Source organism: Prionailurus viverrinus, chromosome F2, assembly GCF_022837055.1.
Source record: "Prionailurus viverrinus isolate Anna chromosome F2, UM_Priviv_1.0, whole genome shotgun sequence".
NCBI lineage: Eukaryota > Metazoa > Chordata > Mammalia > Carnivora > Felidae > Prionailurus > Prionailurus viverrinus.
Window position 1 is genome coordinate 66226898 of NC_062578.1, and position 18838 is coordinate 66245735.

Below are 18838 nucleotides of genomic sequence, written 5' to 3' on the forward strand. Positions count from 1 at the left end.
GGTTTGTTCTGTGTGTTTGGAAGACCCCTCCTGGCCACCGAGAGTCCGGACTGGCCTGCCCCCACAGGTGGGAGTCCCTCGGCCCCTACTCGGTAGATGGCACCACTACTGCCATCGCCAGTCACCCAACCTCTCAATTTATAAATTAAGAATCAAATATAACGAGGGGCGCCTGGGTGGCTCAGTCGGTTAAGCATCCGACTTCGGCTCAGGTCATGATCTCGCGGTCTGTGGGTTCGAGCCCCGCATCAGGCTCTGTGCTGACTGCTTAGAGCCTGGAGCCTGTTTCGGATTCTGTGTCTCCCTCTTTCTCTGACCCTCCCCCATTCATGCTCTGTCCCTCTCTGTCTCAAAAATAAATAAACGTTAAAAAAAAAATTTAAAAAAAAGAATCAAATATAACGATAACACATCTACAGTGTTTTATACATTTTTTATGCCTTTTTATCCCTTTGCTTTTCTGTCTGCCAAGATCTTCCTTCCCTGCTACCCTCCTGGCTACCTAGCAAATCCTTACTCATCCTGAAAGGCCCATTTCTGGTAGGGCCACCTCTGAGGAATTTCATAACACATCTCTCTGCTGTGCTCACTAAAGTCCTAGTACATACCTTTATCGTAACCATCACCATATCTTCTTGTAATTATTTTCCTTTATGCCTACGGCCCCCACTAGAAGACTTTTGAGGGCAAGATTTGGGACGCACTCATCTTGTATCTCCAAAGGCTGGTATAAATATTTTCCTGATCCCAAGAAGGTGAATCCGATTGACTAGCCCGGGTCATAGTACTTTGTGTCCTATGATGGACAAGGGTCCTAGGAGGGTCAGAGCACCAGGGGGCACGACCTGCATCAGCTGCCCTAGCTGTGGGGCATGATCAATCCTGTGGCTGTGAGGGATGGGAGAGGAGACACAACGACTAAAAATGGCCTGGACACGAGGCAAGCTCCCTACAGCAAAAGCAAACTGCTGTCATCAGAGGACAGAGAGAATCCTGAGCATGAAAAACAGCATCTCCCTACTGAACCTGTTGTACTCATTTATAAAATGAGATAATTAATTTTAAAGAATTAATCACCCTATAAATTTTTGTAGGAATCTAAGTACTGTGCCACCTTTCATATTTCCTTTGAAAAGAAACCAAATATGTCTGAGTGTGGAGAGAACAAAGGGGGTGTGGGGTGAAGACTAAAGACACTGCTGAGACACATTTCATCCATGGGTAGAAGGCTGCAGTGTTTTATTGCACATCAAGAAAATCGGTAAAAATCTGGATTGGGTTTCTATCTAACCAACCGTAAAACTGTATACAGCCTTGCATCACTTATAGTTATTTCTGAGGCATTGTTTACAATTGTCTATATCGGCTGGCCAGTTTCTTTGGTACTATTGATTCCAAGGTTGTATCATTTATCACTCATAATCAGGGTTTCTCTGTGATGCATAACAAGTGCTGTAGCAGATAAAAGGAAAATCCAGTTAATGTTGAAAGCTTGAGAAGAAGGCAAGAGTCTACATTTGATGTTTTGGCTCCCTTTCCATGGACCACGTGCTTGTCACACTCTTAGATGTGTCCTGTGAGGGCTGGGACTCACTGTAGAAGCAGTAGGAAGAATATCATAAAATAAACATATCTCTCCTCTCCTTCTGGGCACCAGGGTCTGAAAACAATGAACAAATGTCACCTGTTTCTAACCTATTTCTAACTTCCTGAGAATAAGGACTTTTCTCTCTTACTTCCTGTTACATCCTCGGTTTCTTATCTGGTCCTTGAAACATAGAAGGCACATCTTAAATATGTGAATGAATGAATGAACAATTTCTAAGAGTTCTATCCTCTTTTGTAAAATAATCAGGCAAGAATTAAAATCATACCATGAAATTAATCAAATGTAGTTCACCGGGAATAGCTATAATATATAAATACACATAGCTTACCACATGTACCGGTGATTCGGCTACAGCTATAGAACGACTGGAGCATAAGGTGCCAGAGAAAACTTACCTAGGAATAATGAAGGTGACATCTAGTTTGGCTATGCAGGTCTCATGTCCTGTAATCCACTGCCTTATTGGCTAACAGTTTGGATGCCATGCTGGTTCCCAAGGGCCAAGTAGGACTGACCACCCACCAGCTGGGATCAGAACTGATTGCTATGTGCATTGACAAGATTTCTCAGATTGTAATCTTGTGGCTATTCAAAGTTTAGTCTTTTTTTCTTTTTATTTTGTTACCATTTTTTTTAAGAAATAACATGCTCTTGAGAGAAGTTTTATAGCCAATGGGAAGTACAGAAAAGCAGGGAAAGTATCACTTGTTATTTCTATTATCCATTCAACAAATAATTCTGAGCATTGCTCTAAGTGTCAGGGATATAAGTGTCAGGGATACACAAGATAAATAAAATCTCTGTCCATGGGGAGCTTATATTCTAGGGGGTGAAGAGGGGCAATAAACTGGTAAACAAATACAGATGTAATTATCAGGGTGGGGCTAAGGACTAGGAAGACAAATACTGAGAATTAAGGGCTTGGACAAAATTCATAAAGGGCCCTTGGAGAAGGCCGTTCTCCTCAAGGACATGTAAGTGGAAAACTGAAGGAAGGCCCAGGGAAAGCATTCCAGCTGGCAGGAACAGCAAGCACAAAGGTCCAGAGGCAGGAGCATTCCTGGCATGCTTTTGAACCATGGAGGAGGCCTGAGTGGTTGGATGTTAGGGGCAGGGTACTGGAGATGACTGAGGAGAAGTTGAGGGCCCATGGCCCCTGGAAAGATTTGGGGTTTTACTGTGAGAGTGACAGAAAGCTACAGGAGGATTTTGAGCCATTTTATCTTCAAAATAGTCACTTTGGAAGCTGTAAAAATAAGATCTTACAGGAGACAAGGGCCTCCAATTTGAAAGCTATTAAAATAGTCCAAGTGGGAAGAAATGGTGGCTTGAGCAAGGGGGCAGCAGTGGAAGATTGAACTAGCTAATGTACATAAAGCATTTGGCACAGTGTCTAGGACAAAGAAAACCAACAATATCCAGCAGCTGCTATTATTACTATTGTTTCTAGAGCTCCTCTTGCCAAGACCTGCAGATGAAAATCCCACAGATGAACTATTGGTTCCGTGGGGCCTGAATGAGCCTGCCATTTGCTCTATCTTATGTGTTCTGTTCTGTTTTGTTAATTTTTTAAATGTTTATTTCTTTTTGAAGGAGAGAGAGACAGAGCATGAATGGGAGACGGGCAGACAGAGAGGGAGACACAGCATCTGAAGCAGGCTCCAGGCTCTGAGCTGTCAGCACAGAGCCCAACGTGGGCCTCGAACCCACGAGCTGTGAGGTCATGACCTGATCCGAAGTCGGACACTTAACCGACTGAACCAGGCACCCCTGTTTTGTTTTTTTTTATGTATGATTTTGGTTGATTAGAAACCTTTGCCTCATAACAACCTGTTATTTATCACATTGTTGGAACGAATTCCATTGTAGTGTTTCTAACCAGAATTAAGAGTGTGATCCCTAGGAAGCTGCTGCAGTTTTTTTCTTCTGGGCTGAGTGTCTGTGTATGTGAGTGCAGGGGTGTGCACATCCAGCCCAGGACTGTGCCACAAACACCCAATAATCAGCAGAAGCTGCAGCCAGCTTCTATTTGCCGGAGCGGCCAGCATCACTGATTTCTCAGTTCCCGTTCTCATCTGTGAAATTCCATGGACTCTGTTTCGTCCGCTCACCTCAGTTATCCCTTTGCCAGACACATTAACTCAGACTCACATAGCAGGAGAAACTGTCCAATCCCCTTTCCCACTTCTTGCTTTTTAGCTGCCCCACTAAGCCAGGAATGTTGCTCTATCCATCTGGTGCATAATTCCCACTCACTTTGATGTCTTCCAAATGTTATCTCATAAATGTTGAGAACCCATCTGGGCTCAGGGAAACCTCTCTGGGAAGATGCTGCTTAAGCCAATGCGGAGTAGAGAAGACTAATGACTTGCAGAGGCACTTGCTCAAAGCTATGGGCTCTGGCTTTGGGGTCTGCTAGAGAACCATGCTCATTTAGACGTTTATTTATTCTTGAGAGATTGAGAGAGAGAGAGAGAGAGAGAGAGAGAGAGAGAGAGAGAGAGAGAGAGCATGAGCAGGGGAGAGGCAGAGAGAGAGAGAGGGAGACACAGAATCCAAAGCAGGCTCCAGGCTCTGAGCTGTCAGCACAGAGCCCAACACAGGCTCGAACTAATGAACTGCGAGATCATGACCTGAGCCGAAGCCAGACGCCTAACTCACTGAGCCACCCAGGCACCCGAATCATGTTCCTTTTGATCCCCCAATCTTTTACGAGTGAATTCTTTTCCCTTCTGAAGCTGTCAAAAGGTAGTCACACCCCTGTGACCTTGTTTGTTGCCTTGTTTTGCAGCGATGTTTGCATGGACCCTCAGAGACACACAATAAAATGGGATGATCTGGGAATGAATCTACTTACAGCTAACTCTGAGCCCGGCTCCCAGTGCCCCCCAGGAGAGCAGAGAGGAGAATGACATTATCAGAGGATGAAACGGAATCGATGGATAGAATCGTGGCATTCCAGCTGGGGAATGTGAAACCCAACGGGATGGGAGTCAAAGTAACTGAAATGGAGTCCTGGTTTCATTCTGCTGTCTATTAGTTGTGTGATCTGTATTAATTGACCTAACCCGCGTGAATCTGTTTTTCTCAGAGCTCCTCATATGTATGCAGTGCACCGGTGTGGGATCTCACAGACAGTAGGTGAGGCGATATTTGGTGGGCCAGTGCAGTGGTCTGTCAGCACTGGCTACGTGCTTGCACCTGCCTCTCCCCGAAGGGAGCTCTTGCTTAATCATCCACTTGGTTCTCAACAGTGACAACATTAAATTTGTCATCAAAAACCTTCCCATAAAGAAAACTTCAGATTCTACTTTTGAATTCTGTCAAATATTTAAGACAGAAAAATGCCAGTCTTACCCACAAACTCTTCCAGGAAATACAAGAGGGGGAAATGCTTCTCCAACTCATTTAATGAGGTCAGTATAACGCTGCCACCAAAACCTGAAAAAAAAATTATAAGAAACCGCATTACCACCAAGAAATCTCACTAACTGGCCATAAATACATGGGTACGGTTATTCATCTCCACTGTGCAGGTGAGCAAAGCAAGGCTTAAAGAAGTTAGGAGTTTGCCCAAAGGCACAGAGCTAAAAAGTGGGAGATGTGGAATATAAACGAAGATCTCTCAGACTCCAGAATTTCTACTCTCAACCAGCATGTTACAGGTTAATATGATGTAAATATGTTAATATAATGCGTACTGAACAGGCCTGAAAGAAAAAAAGAAAGAGGAAGGAAGGAAGGAAGGAAGGAAGGAAGGAAGGAAGGAAGGAAGAAGGAAGAAGGAAAGAAGAAAAACAAGAAAGAATTGAATGGCTACAGATAAATTTGGCCTCCGGGAGGTGAATGAGGGAGGCGTCTTGGGCCCTGGACGTGGCAGCCTCCTCCACTTGAGCATCGCGTCTAACGGCTCCTCCCTTGTCCCCAGTCTTGCCCTTCCTTGTTCCTTTAAGCTCCTCTGCCTGGCCAGGACATGCCCGCCACCAAGAGACAGACGCTGGGCTTTCAGAACTGCAGAAACAGCTCAGTTAAAACCACCAAAGTCACCACCATTTAAGAGTTTCAAAGCCCTGGAGACACATGTGTTCTAGAAAGGCCCAGCTTGAAGCCAAATAAAAACTGAGGTGGTTTGACACACAGCCAGAGCATGTCTCGCTCATTAATGACACAGAGTCCTGCGTGCAGACAAATGAGTGCAAGCAATGAAGTCTCATGTGCTCTGCTAGATGTGCCTGGAGTTTCATCGCCACGGCCCGCTTCCCAGCCTGGTCCTTCAGGTGCCCTCTGGAGCAATCTCTCTCGAACTCCAGCAGGAGAGACAGAGAGCGGCAGAGGATTTTGGAGATGCATTTCCACAGAAGTGCCCTTCGGTTGAAGAATCCGTCACTGACCCATGCCCAGAAGCAGAATGACACCCACCCTCTTCTGCCCAAGCCTGGAAAGCCCCTCACCAGAGCAACTTTTTACCTTTAAACCCACAGAATCTTATCAGAAGGTGTCAGGAATGACACAAAATTAATAACACCCAGTTCCCAAAGCCACCCTCGATTATCCACTCACAAGCATAAGTGAGAGGGCACTTCTTCTGCATCAAGACAAGAAATTATCCCTAGAAGATGAGCCACTCTGAACTCTAAAACCGGTAGGGAATATGAGTCTCCACAGAATTCGACAAGATGCCAGGACAAACTTTCATTCACTTATGTATTCCTTTTATAAACATTTGCTAAGGACCCATGCTAGAGCTTTCTCCTAGCCCATTACCCACCTTTGTATGAATTCCTAGAGTGCACCGTCCCTCCAGGCTTGCCCAGTGGAGTAGGTACCCACTCCAGTGCCTAAAGGTCTCAGGGCCCCTCCCCAATCATCCTTATCCCAGGCAATCATAAGACTTGACCTCCAGACACTTGATAATCGAAAGCATTTGAGTCTAAAATGCCTACGGGCGCCTGGGGGCTCAGTCGGCTGAGCATCCGACTTCAGCTCAAGTCATGATCTCGCGGTTTGAGTTCGAGCCCCACGTCGGGCTCTGTGCTCAGAGCTCAGAGCCTACAGTCTGCTTCATATTCTGTGTCTCCCTCTCTCTCTGCCCCATCCCCACTCATGCTCTGTCTCTCTCTGTATTAAAAATAAATAAAACATTAAAAAATAAATAAATAAATAAATAAATAAATAAATAAATAAATAAATAAAATGCCTAATCAAGGAACAATTCAAAGCAGAATCTGATAGGCCCGTATTAGCAGTTCAGACAGAAAATAACAAAGGAAATCCATATCAGGTGTGAACTTAATAGCAGGTTAAATGGCACAAACAGGGCCTGTGTTGAACATGGTAACCAGTCCCCAAGAGGGTCACCAATCATCCCTACTTCCTGGTTTTCATGCACTTGGTAGCCCCTCCCACATTTCAATGGTGCTGACTTGTGAGGTCAACAGGACACTGAGGAAAAGGTGGTGTGAAAGCCTTCCAAGGCTAGGTCACAAAAGGGCACTGAGGTTTCTGTATTTCTCTCTTAGATCACTCACTCTGGGGAAAACCAGGATGGAAAGAAAGTTGCCACCACCCAGGTACCCAGAGTTCTGGGGCTAAAGCTTGCCTGAATTTGGAATCCAGGAAGAATTTGGGCTGACTCCACCTATACAAGATCTAAAAGAGAAGAAACCTTCACTTCATCTTGAGATGGTTAACTCGGAAAATAAGGCCAGGGGTGGTGGGGAGGAGGGAGGAGGGGGAACAGTCAATTAATCCAAGGTTTTGAATTTCTTTAAAATATGCCTTAATCATCTGATACCTTTTAAATATATAAAGTAATATTTTATGAATGTCAGCATTTTTAGTTTAAACTGGACTATGATATGTTTATTAGTTGATTGTTACAGGAAGCCAGATTTACTTACATCACACATCATGGCCTGGCTACCCCGTGTAATTGGTAGGCAGCTAAGGTGGGGCGAGGGGTGGGGGGAAGAAGTGGGGACAAAAACAGGCTACAAAGTCCAGCAGTGCAAACCTACAGCTGTGCTGAGTCAGCACAGGTCACACAAACTGACCCATATGGTGTAGGAGTTTGAGCTAGTCAGGCCATCCACGTTCTTCCCCATCCCAATGCCGTAAAGACTGAAAAACCACATTAGGACAACTCAGTCATCCTCCATTTCTGGAAAAGTATTCAGTAATCTCTGAAGCCAGCAGAGAAGTCCCCAACTGCCCTGTGGGGGGTGGTATGACTCGGGGAAGGAGACTCACTTGTGGAGGGAATCGTAAAACATCAGATATTTCACTACAATCTGAAGGATCCCGATATATAAGACAATTATAAGTAACTCTCAGTCACTAACATGTGTTACTCACTGAATGGCTTCTTAATATTAATTAATTAGTGGCAGATTATATGATTGTCAAAATACTCACTCCCTCCCCACTAGGTCTATCCCTATCAGAGGATTATACCTCCCACCCCAATGGCATCATCCATGAAGATGTGACTCAGTTTGGCCAATGAAATATGAGTGAAAATCACGTGACACGTGCCACTTATTTTTTTTTTTTTTTAGAGAGAGCACAAGCTGGGGAGAGAGGCAGAGGGAGAGTGAGAGAGAGAGAGAGAGAGACAGAGAGAGAATGAATCTCAAGCAGACTCCACGCTCAACACAGAACCCGACTTGGGGCTTGATCCCACGACCCTGGGATCGTGACCTAAGCTGAAATCAAGAGTTGTTTTGTTTTTTGGTTGTTGTGCCACTTCTGAACAGAATCTTGTGGCTCTGCATCCTGTCTTCCTCTGTCAAGATACCAGCAATATGCCTGATAGGAGCTGTCCTCCAGTCTAGGTCTCTGGGTGAAAAGCCAAAGCCAGATCAATAACAGAAATACAAGACAAGCCCCAATAAAAAGGCAACCGTCACTGAGGTTTTGAGTCATTTGTCATAGCAGAATAATGTAGCCTAAAGTGCCAGACTAATTCCTGCCTTAGGACACTAACAAAGGAATAAAGGGAACTGAACACGTCCCTGAGCCAAATACAACTGTAATGTTAAATGTGTGGCTCCCTCCTCAACTGTGAAACACAGAATAGTCAAACTCCCAGGGCTTAGCATTTTGGATTGCTTAGCAAATTTTACAACATTTCCTAAACTTCAGACATTCTTTTACCACCTTCATAATTGTTGCATATCTGTGTACCAACCACACTGCTATTTAATTAATATTTTAATTTACTCATGGTCATATTCTAAACATGTCAATTTAAAGAAAACTGTAGCGTTACAATACATGAAACACTACTGACATTTATCTTTTTAAATATTTATTTTTGAGAGAGAGAGCATGTGCCCACGTGCGCGAGTTGGGGAGGGGCAGAAAGAGAGGGGACAGAGGATCCGAAGCCGGCTCTGTGCCGACAGCAGAGAGCCCAATGCAGGGCTCGAACTTATGAACTACGAGTTAATGACCTGAGCTGAAGTCAGAGGGTTAACCAACTGAGCCACCCAGGCACCCCAACACTACTGACATTGATCTTAAATAGAGGTGGAAAAATAAATATGTAACTAGTTAAAAGAATGCACCTGTGTACCATTTTGGCTATTTGCATAGCCTCACGGCCAATCTTGTGTGCTTCGGGAATCATTGCTGCAGTGGGCTAGGCACCAGGGCTCAGAGTCCCGGGTTCCAGATGATTACACAGAGGGTAATCTTGGCCAACTTCCTCCGGACCACATTTTCTCAACCATAAGAAGGATTTATACCACAAGGTCCTGCCTAACTCTAGCATTACATCATCTGCTGTCCTGAACTGTCAGACCTCCTCTTGCTACTGTGCCTGAGAACAATCCATATGTGTCAGATCACTAATAACCCTCATGGGGGCAGGGGGGAGAATTTCGCTACTCTACAGAAGTCTCCTAGTTATGCTAAGAATATAATTCTTCACCAAAGAGATCATCTCAAAACTATAAAGCCCAAACAAGGGCAAATCTTGTTTCATCTCCCTTTGTGTTATGCCAACAACTTCTACTGGTTAGAATTTTCTCATGCTTCCAAAATGGTATCTCTCCCATCCTCCCCCCAGGGTGACTTTGTCTCCCCCTGTGGCTTAGAGGAAGGAAGGAAGGAAACCACAATTTCATGCAACAGGCAGTTGCTGGCTAGCAGTCAGCAGTACATACCAACCTGCTAATGCAAAGCAAAGGAACAGTTGTCCATTTGAAGAGTAATATCCCCTCTACTAATTCCAGACCTTGAAATCCTTTTATTGCCCAAGTTCAGCAGATTCCTATTCTTCAAAAATGAACATATGTAAAACAGGCTCCCATGAAATTTACAGATTTTGGAGCCCAGAAGGAACCCTGTATCATCTGGCTCAACCGACTTGTTATACAGATGAAAAAATTAAAGTCTCAGTCATGCAGCTAAGAAGAAACGGAGCAGGAATAAGATCCAGGCTCCAAGCTCACAGGGAAGGTGTTGGTGCATGCTGGAGTTACAGCCTCTGCCACCTTCAGTTTGTCGGATGTTATTCAAGTCATTCACTTCTCCTGGCCTCAGTTTTTTCATCTGTAAAATGGGGGCCACATTATCTATCTTTTAGGGTTATTCTAAGACTCAAATGAGACACACCAGTGGGTCTCAAATCTTAAAGTTCAAAGGAATCACCAGATTCTTAGACCACTAGAATCACTAGAATCATTAGATTCTATCTAATTCGGTAGCCAAGTTTTGGCATTTCTAACAAGCTCCCAGTTAATGCCAGTCTTCTGTACGAGCAAGAATGGCCTCAAAGTGACTCCACAGGAAGGTTCATGAATTGCTGCTATCATTACTACAGCTGCTACTGCAACTGGGGTTAGGGCAGGGTGGGGAAGGGCCACCAGCGTTAAGGATGCCACAGAAGAGATGTCACAGGGCTCTAGAATGGGGCCACTTTTCAGCCCAGACCCCAAGCAGAAGATTCTTCCTTCTGAGGAGGGAATAATGCATTTCTGACAACCCCATAACAAGCAGATACACTGATCTTAACAGTGAGTAAAGAGGCAGGATCCCACCCCACCCTCCTCCAAAAAAAAACGGAGAAAAGATGAGAAGGGAGGGAGGGGGGATGAGAGAAAGATAGAGAGAGAACAAAACTGACTGTAGCTCCCTACAGTCAGCTATCATTACCTAACAAAGCAAGCACACACCATTCTCCACAGGACCAGTATCGGAGAGTGATAAGGACTAAATGTGTCCCCAAAATTCATATGTAAACGCTGACCCCCTCCCCATGTGATGTGTTGAAATCCTAACCCCCAATATGACTGTATTTGGAGGTGGGGTTTCTGGAAAATAATCATCTAAACGATGAGGTTATGAAGTTAGAGCACTTATGACAGAATTAGTGCCCTTAGGAAAAGAAACACAGAGAACTTGCTCCCTTGCCTGCTCACTGTCTCTCACTCTCGCTCTCTCTGCCATGTGAGGACACAGCAAACAGGCAATCATTTGCATACCAGGCAGAGTCCTCACCATGTACGGAATCTGCCAGCGCCCTGATCTTGGACTTTGCAGCCCCCAGAACTATGAGAAATAAATATCTGTTGTTTAAGCCACCAAATCTGTGGCATTTTGTCGTAGCAGCCCAAGCTAGGGCGGAGGGGAAAACATTTCTCTAGTTATAAATTGGTAAACATTTGGGGTTTAAATGCTCCGCTGTGGACAAGTGCAGGCTCAAAACCAATCATCATCAGGTGAGGGCACCCAGCCGGGGGACGTGTTTGACAATGAAAGCGGTTGCTACTGAGTAAGTCAGGACAACAGGAGCCAACTAATTAACACGGCCCTGGGCAAAAAGGGCCATCTGTTCACCCTATAGAAAGAATACAACTGGGAAGATTTCTCCTGGAACTTCAGGAAGAGCAGAAGAATTTCGTTAAGTGTTCGAAATGGAACAATATCTACACCTATTAGGTCTGAACCCAGAGTCTGAAATGGGTATTATATTAACCAAGAGGCAGCGAGCACACTTGTAAACACCCACAAGGGTCAGCAAACTTTTCCTGAAGAGAATCCGATAGTAAATACTTGAAGCTTTTCAGGCCACATACGGTATCTGCTGCATATTCTTTTTATTGTTCTTAACCCTTTAAAAATGCAAAAAACATTCTTAGCTCCAACGTCATACAAAAGCAGGCTGCGGGCTAGATACCATGCCTGGTTAACAACAGGGGCTCTGTAATGAAGTGGCCTGGGTGTGAATCCTGGCTCCACCCATGACACATCAGCTGTGTAAGGAGCAAGTCGCTTAACTCCTCCATGCCTCAGTTTCCTCATCTATGATGGGCAGATAATAACAGTACCTACCTCACTGGGTTGTGAGAAACAAATGAATATAAGCAAAGCATTAGAATAATGCCTATGTATATTACTTGTTATTGTTACTACTTTTGAGAACATGTATATGCTACATGTGTGTATACACACACACACACACACACACACAATAAAGAATATTCAGAGGAATTCAGACAACTTCCAGCTCCTCTGCTCCAGTGCTAGTGTTTTACGAAGGAAAAGGAAGCTGCAACTTTTATTTCACCCAGACTCTTCTGGAAAGTTCTGGAGATCTTTGCTTGGTGTGCTCTAAAGTGCCCTAGTCCTGTCAATATAAACAATCACAAATCGTAACCACAAATTAGGTGATAGGTCATCACTGCAGTGTGTATGATATGAGATCACATGGAAACAAAATGGATTTTCATGTATGGCTTTCATAAATAAGTTGTGTCACAAATACATTATCCCCTATCTTATGCACATAATTAAGTTAAAGCGTTGCTGATCAGAGGAATGAGTAAATAAACCAATTAATTTAACGAAATGACTGCACCATGGAGGGAGGAAAGCATTCCATTGCTTTGTTGTGTTTATTTTAATTTCGTGAACAGGATGTTTCATACTGCACGGCTGGCCCAACAAGCCATTTGGGGCATGGCTTCAGGTCAAACACATGCCCTTCATCTATCAGAAGACAAGAGAGGGAGCATGTAGAGATTTACTGGCACCTGAAAAGATGCCTGCTCAGATAAGAGTCCCTGTGCACAGAAAACCCCAACTACGGAAAGTGCCATTTTCTAGGTGATGAGCAGATCACCAGGGAAGGTGAGATTAAGGACACCATGGTTTTTGCCAGTGACGAGTACTTTCAATTTGGGGCCTTCATTCAGCTCAGGAAAAGTAGTTTTCAATTTTCTTTGATTGCTTCTCTAGAACTATGACTCTCACCTGGGTTCCTTTTAACACCTATAGAATTAGGGAGGTTCTTCCCAGATCTCCTTAGTCAGATTTGCCAAAAAGGGGGCCCCGGCTAGGCATGTTTTTTTTTTTTTAATTTTTTTTTAACGTTTTATTTATTTTTGGGACAGAGAGAGACAGAGCATGAACAGGGGAGGGGCAGAGAGAGAGGGAGACACAGAATCAGAAGCAGGCTCCAGGCTCCGAGCCATCAGCCCAGAGCCTGACGCGGGGCTCGAACTCACGGACCGCGAGATCGTGACCTGGCTGCAGTCGGACGCTCAACCGACTGCGCCACCCAGGCGCCCCTAGGCATGTTTTTAAAAGCTCCATGATTCTGATGTTTTAGGGTTGAAAACTGATGTAAAAAGTTAATGAAAGAAGAATGACTGTCTAAACCATCCTGGATTTTTTTTTTTCAATCATGAGACTGAAGAAAAGCTTACAAGCATCAAGGCATAGCACTGAAATTGATTGGGATGGGGCAAAGCTCAAGATATACTACTTTAGGGGGGTGCCTGGGTGGCTCAGTCTGTTAAGCATCCAACTCTTGATTTCAGTTCAGATCATGATCTCACAGTTTGTGGGTTTAAGCCCCACATCGGGCTCCGCATCAACAGTGTGGAGCCTGCTTGGGATTCTCTCTCTCCCTGTCTCTCTGCCCCTCCCCCACTCTCTCTCTTTCTCTCAATAAATAAATAAACTTTTTAAAAAAGATATAATACATTAGGATTGGTGAACCCAGCACAAAACAGGTAAATTCTTGCTTGATAAGCAAACTGTCTGGCCTAGTGAGCAGGCTACGGTCTCATAAATTGATCTGTAGGAATTTCCTGAAACCAACTGTTAAGTTATTCGTAGTCTTGTATTTCCCAGGCAAAGCTTTCCTGGAACAACCAACTATGTCATGTTGGCATAAGTAGCTATCTCTATCAGAGTGCCCAGCATATGGTAAATGCTTATACCAATTTAGCTACTGCTGCAAAACTGCTATATAACAGAGCATCGTAAGATTCATTTGCTTAATAAATTTTCATTTACTGTTAAGCTTGCACAGGTGTGGGTTGAACTGGATTCGGCTGATTTCAGCTCGGCTCACTCATATATGTTTACCTATGAGCCAGGCTAGGGGTCCCACATAGGCTGGGCTCGTTGGAGCAGTTCCACTGGACATTCTCTATTCCTCTTCTAGGACCAGTGGCATGACCAAGGCATGGCCTTCTTATGACAATAATAGAATAGAAGAGGGAAATCAGAAATTTCAAGTCCTCCTGAGGGCAAGGCTCAAAACAGGAACATATGTACTTCTATCTCTTACTTTTGGTCAAAACAAGTCACATCACTGAGCCCAGATTCAACAGGCAAGGAAATAATCCCTGCCTTTTAAGTGAGAGGAAATGCAGAGACACATGGCAAAGAAGGAGTTACACACAGTGGTGAAACATGGGTGCCATTAATGCTCTAAAGCACAGTGCTTAGTAAAATAGTCATTGAATAAATAATTCATGGTTTGGTTTGGAAATTTGGATTTTTTTTCTTTTATCTTTATCTTTTTCTTTCTTTTCCTTTAGATATTTATTGTATGCCATTATTAGCCTCATGCATTAAAGGTGATGATGCACACATATAAGACTGGTGATTTATAAATCATTCAACTCAGCAACAGCCCCTCTGCCATGCCCTGTGCTAAGAGCTAAGCATACAGTTAAGAACAAGATAGGCATGGTCCCCATTCTCATGGACCTTTCAAATCAGTCAGAAAGACTGACTTACTTGTGTGATGAGTGGTAAGAACACCAAAGTTGAAATGGTTGTGGAAATAGCGGTCATCTTCTTGTGCACAGAATCTGTTTCTAACCAGGATCTTCAAGACAAAGTGTTCTGTGAGTGGGAAGTCTACCATTAAGTCATCAGACCGGGAGAGGACATGCTGTCTCCTCAAGTCTCAAGGCTCCCACCCTCCATGACCTGTGGACATCCTGGAGACTATGGGTGTCCCTCCTAATTCACTCCAGGTCCAGAGAAGAGACAGAGTTACTCTCTCCACATGTTTCTCAAGTGCTTGACATTGTTCATCATCCAGCTTGCTAACTGTCCAAGGTCTCCCTGCCTGCTGTGAGGTTTAAGACAAGCAAGAGGCAACAGGGAGAGAACGGTCAGACCTGCAGAGACTCATCCTCATACCCCTGAAGTTGACTCACAGTTCCAGCCCCGCAATCTGGAGGCCATTGAGGTGGTTGTTGGATGAGCGTGTGATTGTTTCAGGAAAGCAGAACCCTGAGAGGTGAAAACTTAAACAAGCAAAAGACATAGTACCCAATTTATATTCCAACATAAAAGCTTTGGGCTAAGAGCCAGATGACTTTCTTGAATTTGACTTTTTTCTCAGACTCCTTAACTTAGCCAACTAGAATTCTCATTTTAAGTATCATCCTCTGATTTTCATTTGGAAATGAAGGATTTGCCGCCAGTAAAAATGGAATGTAATGTCCTTGGCTTTGTCAACTCCAGCACAAACAGGACTATGTAGGTTTATGTGATAGGTCTGGCATGTAGCAAATGTATAGATTACAGAAAATATGTCAGAAGTGGATGACTGGACTCCTGCTGAGAAACAGATTGAAGAGCAAGAAACACCAAGCTATGTTCCCGCAGGTTATATGCTAGATACTAAACTTGCTGTTAATAAGAAGAAGATGGTAAGCAGGAAATTATCAGTCCTCCAGTGCCCCCATTCAGTCACTGCACTAATATTTATCATGTGCCTCTTGTTACCAGGAAAAACCAAAAAGGAGGGAATAGACAAAAAACAGGAAAGTAGGAGTGAATAATGGGCAAATGCATGCATGACTAAGCCATCTTACACATTTGACTTACATTACTACATTTGGTCCTCACAACAAGGTCCTGAACTGTTGAGAATTGCCCAAGGTCACACAGTTGGTCACTGTCAGAGGTGGGACCCCAACTCCTGCCTTTGGATTCCTTTGCCCTCATCCTTTTTTCTTCCCACGTCTCAGATGGAAAAGGGTTCAATGCTGTGACTCCAATGCCACTGAAGAGCCAGAGAACAAGCTATTAAACCTGGGTGGGAGACCCCGAGTCCTGAAAATCATAAAGGCTCTAGAATTGGTGACCATTGACCTTAGGTGTGACTTCTGGTTATACAAACCAAGAAACATGCAAAGAAGTAAAAAGATACACTGCAGGGTGACTGCAGAAACCAAGCCAGCAGGAAATGAAAAGTTGCTTACTGTCTCTCCAACTGACCTCCCTACTGCAAAACTTCGCACCCTGGGCATTAAATATTCATTCATTCATTTACTCATCCAAATTTCTGAGCGTGTACAAGGAACTTTGGGATGAAGATCTGCTCCATGCCCTTGTGGAGTTTACCATCACTTAAACCAATAATCACACAATTAAAGGCATTAAATACAAGTTGCAGTAAGTGCTTTGAAGGAAAAGTAAAAGGTACTATGAGAGCTTATTTGGGGGGACCTGATTTAGATCATCATCAGGCAAGGTCTCTCCAGGAAAGGACATTATAGGCTGCCTCCTGAGAGCTGAGTAGTACTTTATAGGAAACATGAGAAGAATGGTCCAGGCAGAAAGAACATGGTCCCAGATGGTCGCTCACCTGTCTGATGGTTAAGTGACTGCCAGTTTGAGTAACAGAGGTGGCTGGGTTGTGTCTCTCTCATTGTGCAAAAAGCTGGTAAATGTTATCATGCAGTGGTGGTGTAGACAACAGGAGAGGACAAACTCCAAAGTGCAAGCATTTTTTCAAGTCTCTACTGGTGTCACACTTGCTGATGTCTCACATGGCCAAGTACACAGCCAACGTGAGAGGCCACTGCCTGAAAACAGGACACCCAGGGCCTGGAGACAGAGAGATGTGAACAGATTGGGGGAGTTCGCTGCAGCAATATACCCTACAAGACCAGAAGGGAGGCTTCGGTCCTGCCTGTGACTACAGGTGAGGCTTCCCAGAGGAAAGGACACTCAAGTGTGTGAAAGCACAATCACCCAAGTGTAACATGAAAGAATGAATAGGAATTAGGGGAGTGGGAGGCAGAATACTCCTGGGACCGCCATGTTCACAGGTTTGCAGGTGAAGTCAAAAGGCTGGGTAAGGAAATTAAAGATGTTTAGTACTGCTCAGTAGTACAGCGGAAAGTGGAAGTGGTTGAGAAAGATAAAAAGAGATCATAACAGGCTTTAGTAACATTATCAGATTTACGTTCTAGAAAGACCTCCACTGTCTCCATGTGAAGAGGTAGGGAAACCCAGTAGAGGTATCCAAATGCAGGAGAAAGATAACAATGGCCTCACCTGCAATAGGAGCAGTAAAGATCAGGAGAAGTGTTCAGAATTTAGACATAATAAAAGTAAAATTAATAGGACTTGATGAGCAAGTGTGTGTGGAAGGGAGAGTCAAAAGACGGATTCAGATTTCTGCTCCAGGAAACAAAAAATAGGAACGGCACTCACTGTTAGATATGGTGGGAAGAGCAGACTAACTGGCTGGGAAGATGAGCATCACTCTGGATATACTGAACTGGAATTTTCTATGGGACAACAAGGTGTTTTGGAAAAAAGTTAGACCATGCAGGTCTGAATCTTAGCAAAGAAATATGAGTGAGGGACTGTGTCAGTTTTAATCAGCACCAAGGAGGTGGGCTTACCAAGCCAAGTGCCCGAGAAAAAGCCTGAAAAAATGCCAGTCTTTGAGGCATAGGTTAGCAAGATGAGCCATCAAAGGACTCTGTGCCTTTGTCACAAAGGTGGTGAAAAAGCAGAGGGGATTTATCACAGGGTGACAGAGGAAGAGAATGCTCCCAAAGGAGTGCGTGGGAAGCAGCATGTGCTGGTGGGCGTGAGGGGCCAGTAGGCTTAGGACTCAGAGGGAGACCCTCGGGCTAATGACTTTGGACACGGCAACCCTAGTTGGTGTTTAGGATGAGAGGTAGGCTGGAGTAAATGTACAAGGAGGAAGAACTGGGAAAATGTCAAAAGCCAGTTAGAGAATTATTTCAACAAGTTGATGGGGAAGAGAAAAGCAGATGACAGAAGAGACTGGGGGATGGGAGGAGGATTACTTTTTTTAAGAGGAGAGAAATCTGAGTGTGTTCAAATGCTGACCAGAAAGATCAGTAGCAAAGGAAAGTATAACACACAGAAGAGAGAATGATTATCACTTTAAAGAAAAAGGATAATCATCCAAGACTTACTCCCTTCTGGACCCTTCCCTGTGGGCTTTGTCTCCACCAGTCTCGGGCAGACTGCCAGGTCTCGCCGGTGAGGATCCCTGGGCAGGGTCACTGCACACTAACTATGCCTGCCATGACCTCCCGGCATGGACAGCCCCACCCCAGCCACTGGACACTCACTTCACTGAGCTCACTGATCATGTCGTTCTCATTCTGTGTGATGGGAAGGGCTATTTATCACTCTAAACCTTGCAATGTGGACTTGAAGAGAACGGCTCTCTGACAAACTGCCCCAAGAGAGGCACCACCCAAAGAAACAAACAACCTCCACTCCCATCCATCCCACCCCCCATGATTCCTCCTGTTTTCATCACTTGAAGGCAGCCCAGAAGAAACCACACAGCAGCATTAAAGGGCTGGACAAGAACGTTTGGTTGTAAACAGGGTACAGACGCCAAAATACGTTAACCCTATTTGTGTATAATGAATGAAGACCAGGAACAGCCATCATTGTCGAGCAAAGAAAAGGAAGGAAGAGGGAAAGTGCATTTCCCAATATGCATGTGTGTCTTGATTGTAATTGTTGCTTCTCATTCTGGCTGTTTATTGAATAATAGTGATCTTTGTTTCCTTAAAGACAAACTGAACAAAATGACGCATCTTGAAATGATCGCCCATTCTGCGGAAAGGGAACATGATAGAAACCTAAAAGCCTGCTGGATTGCCTTTATTCCAACCTCTCTTTGTA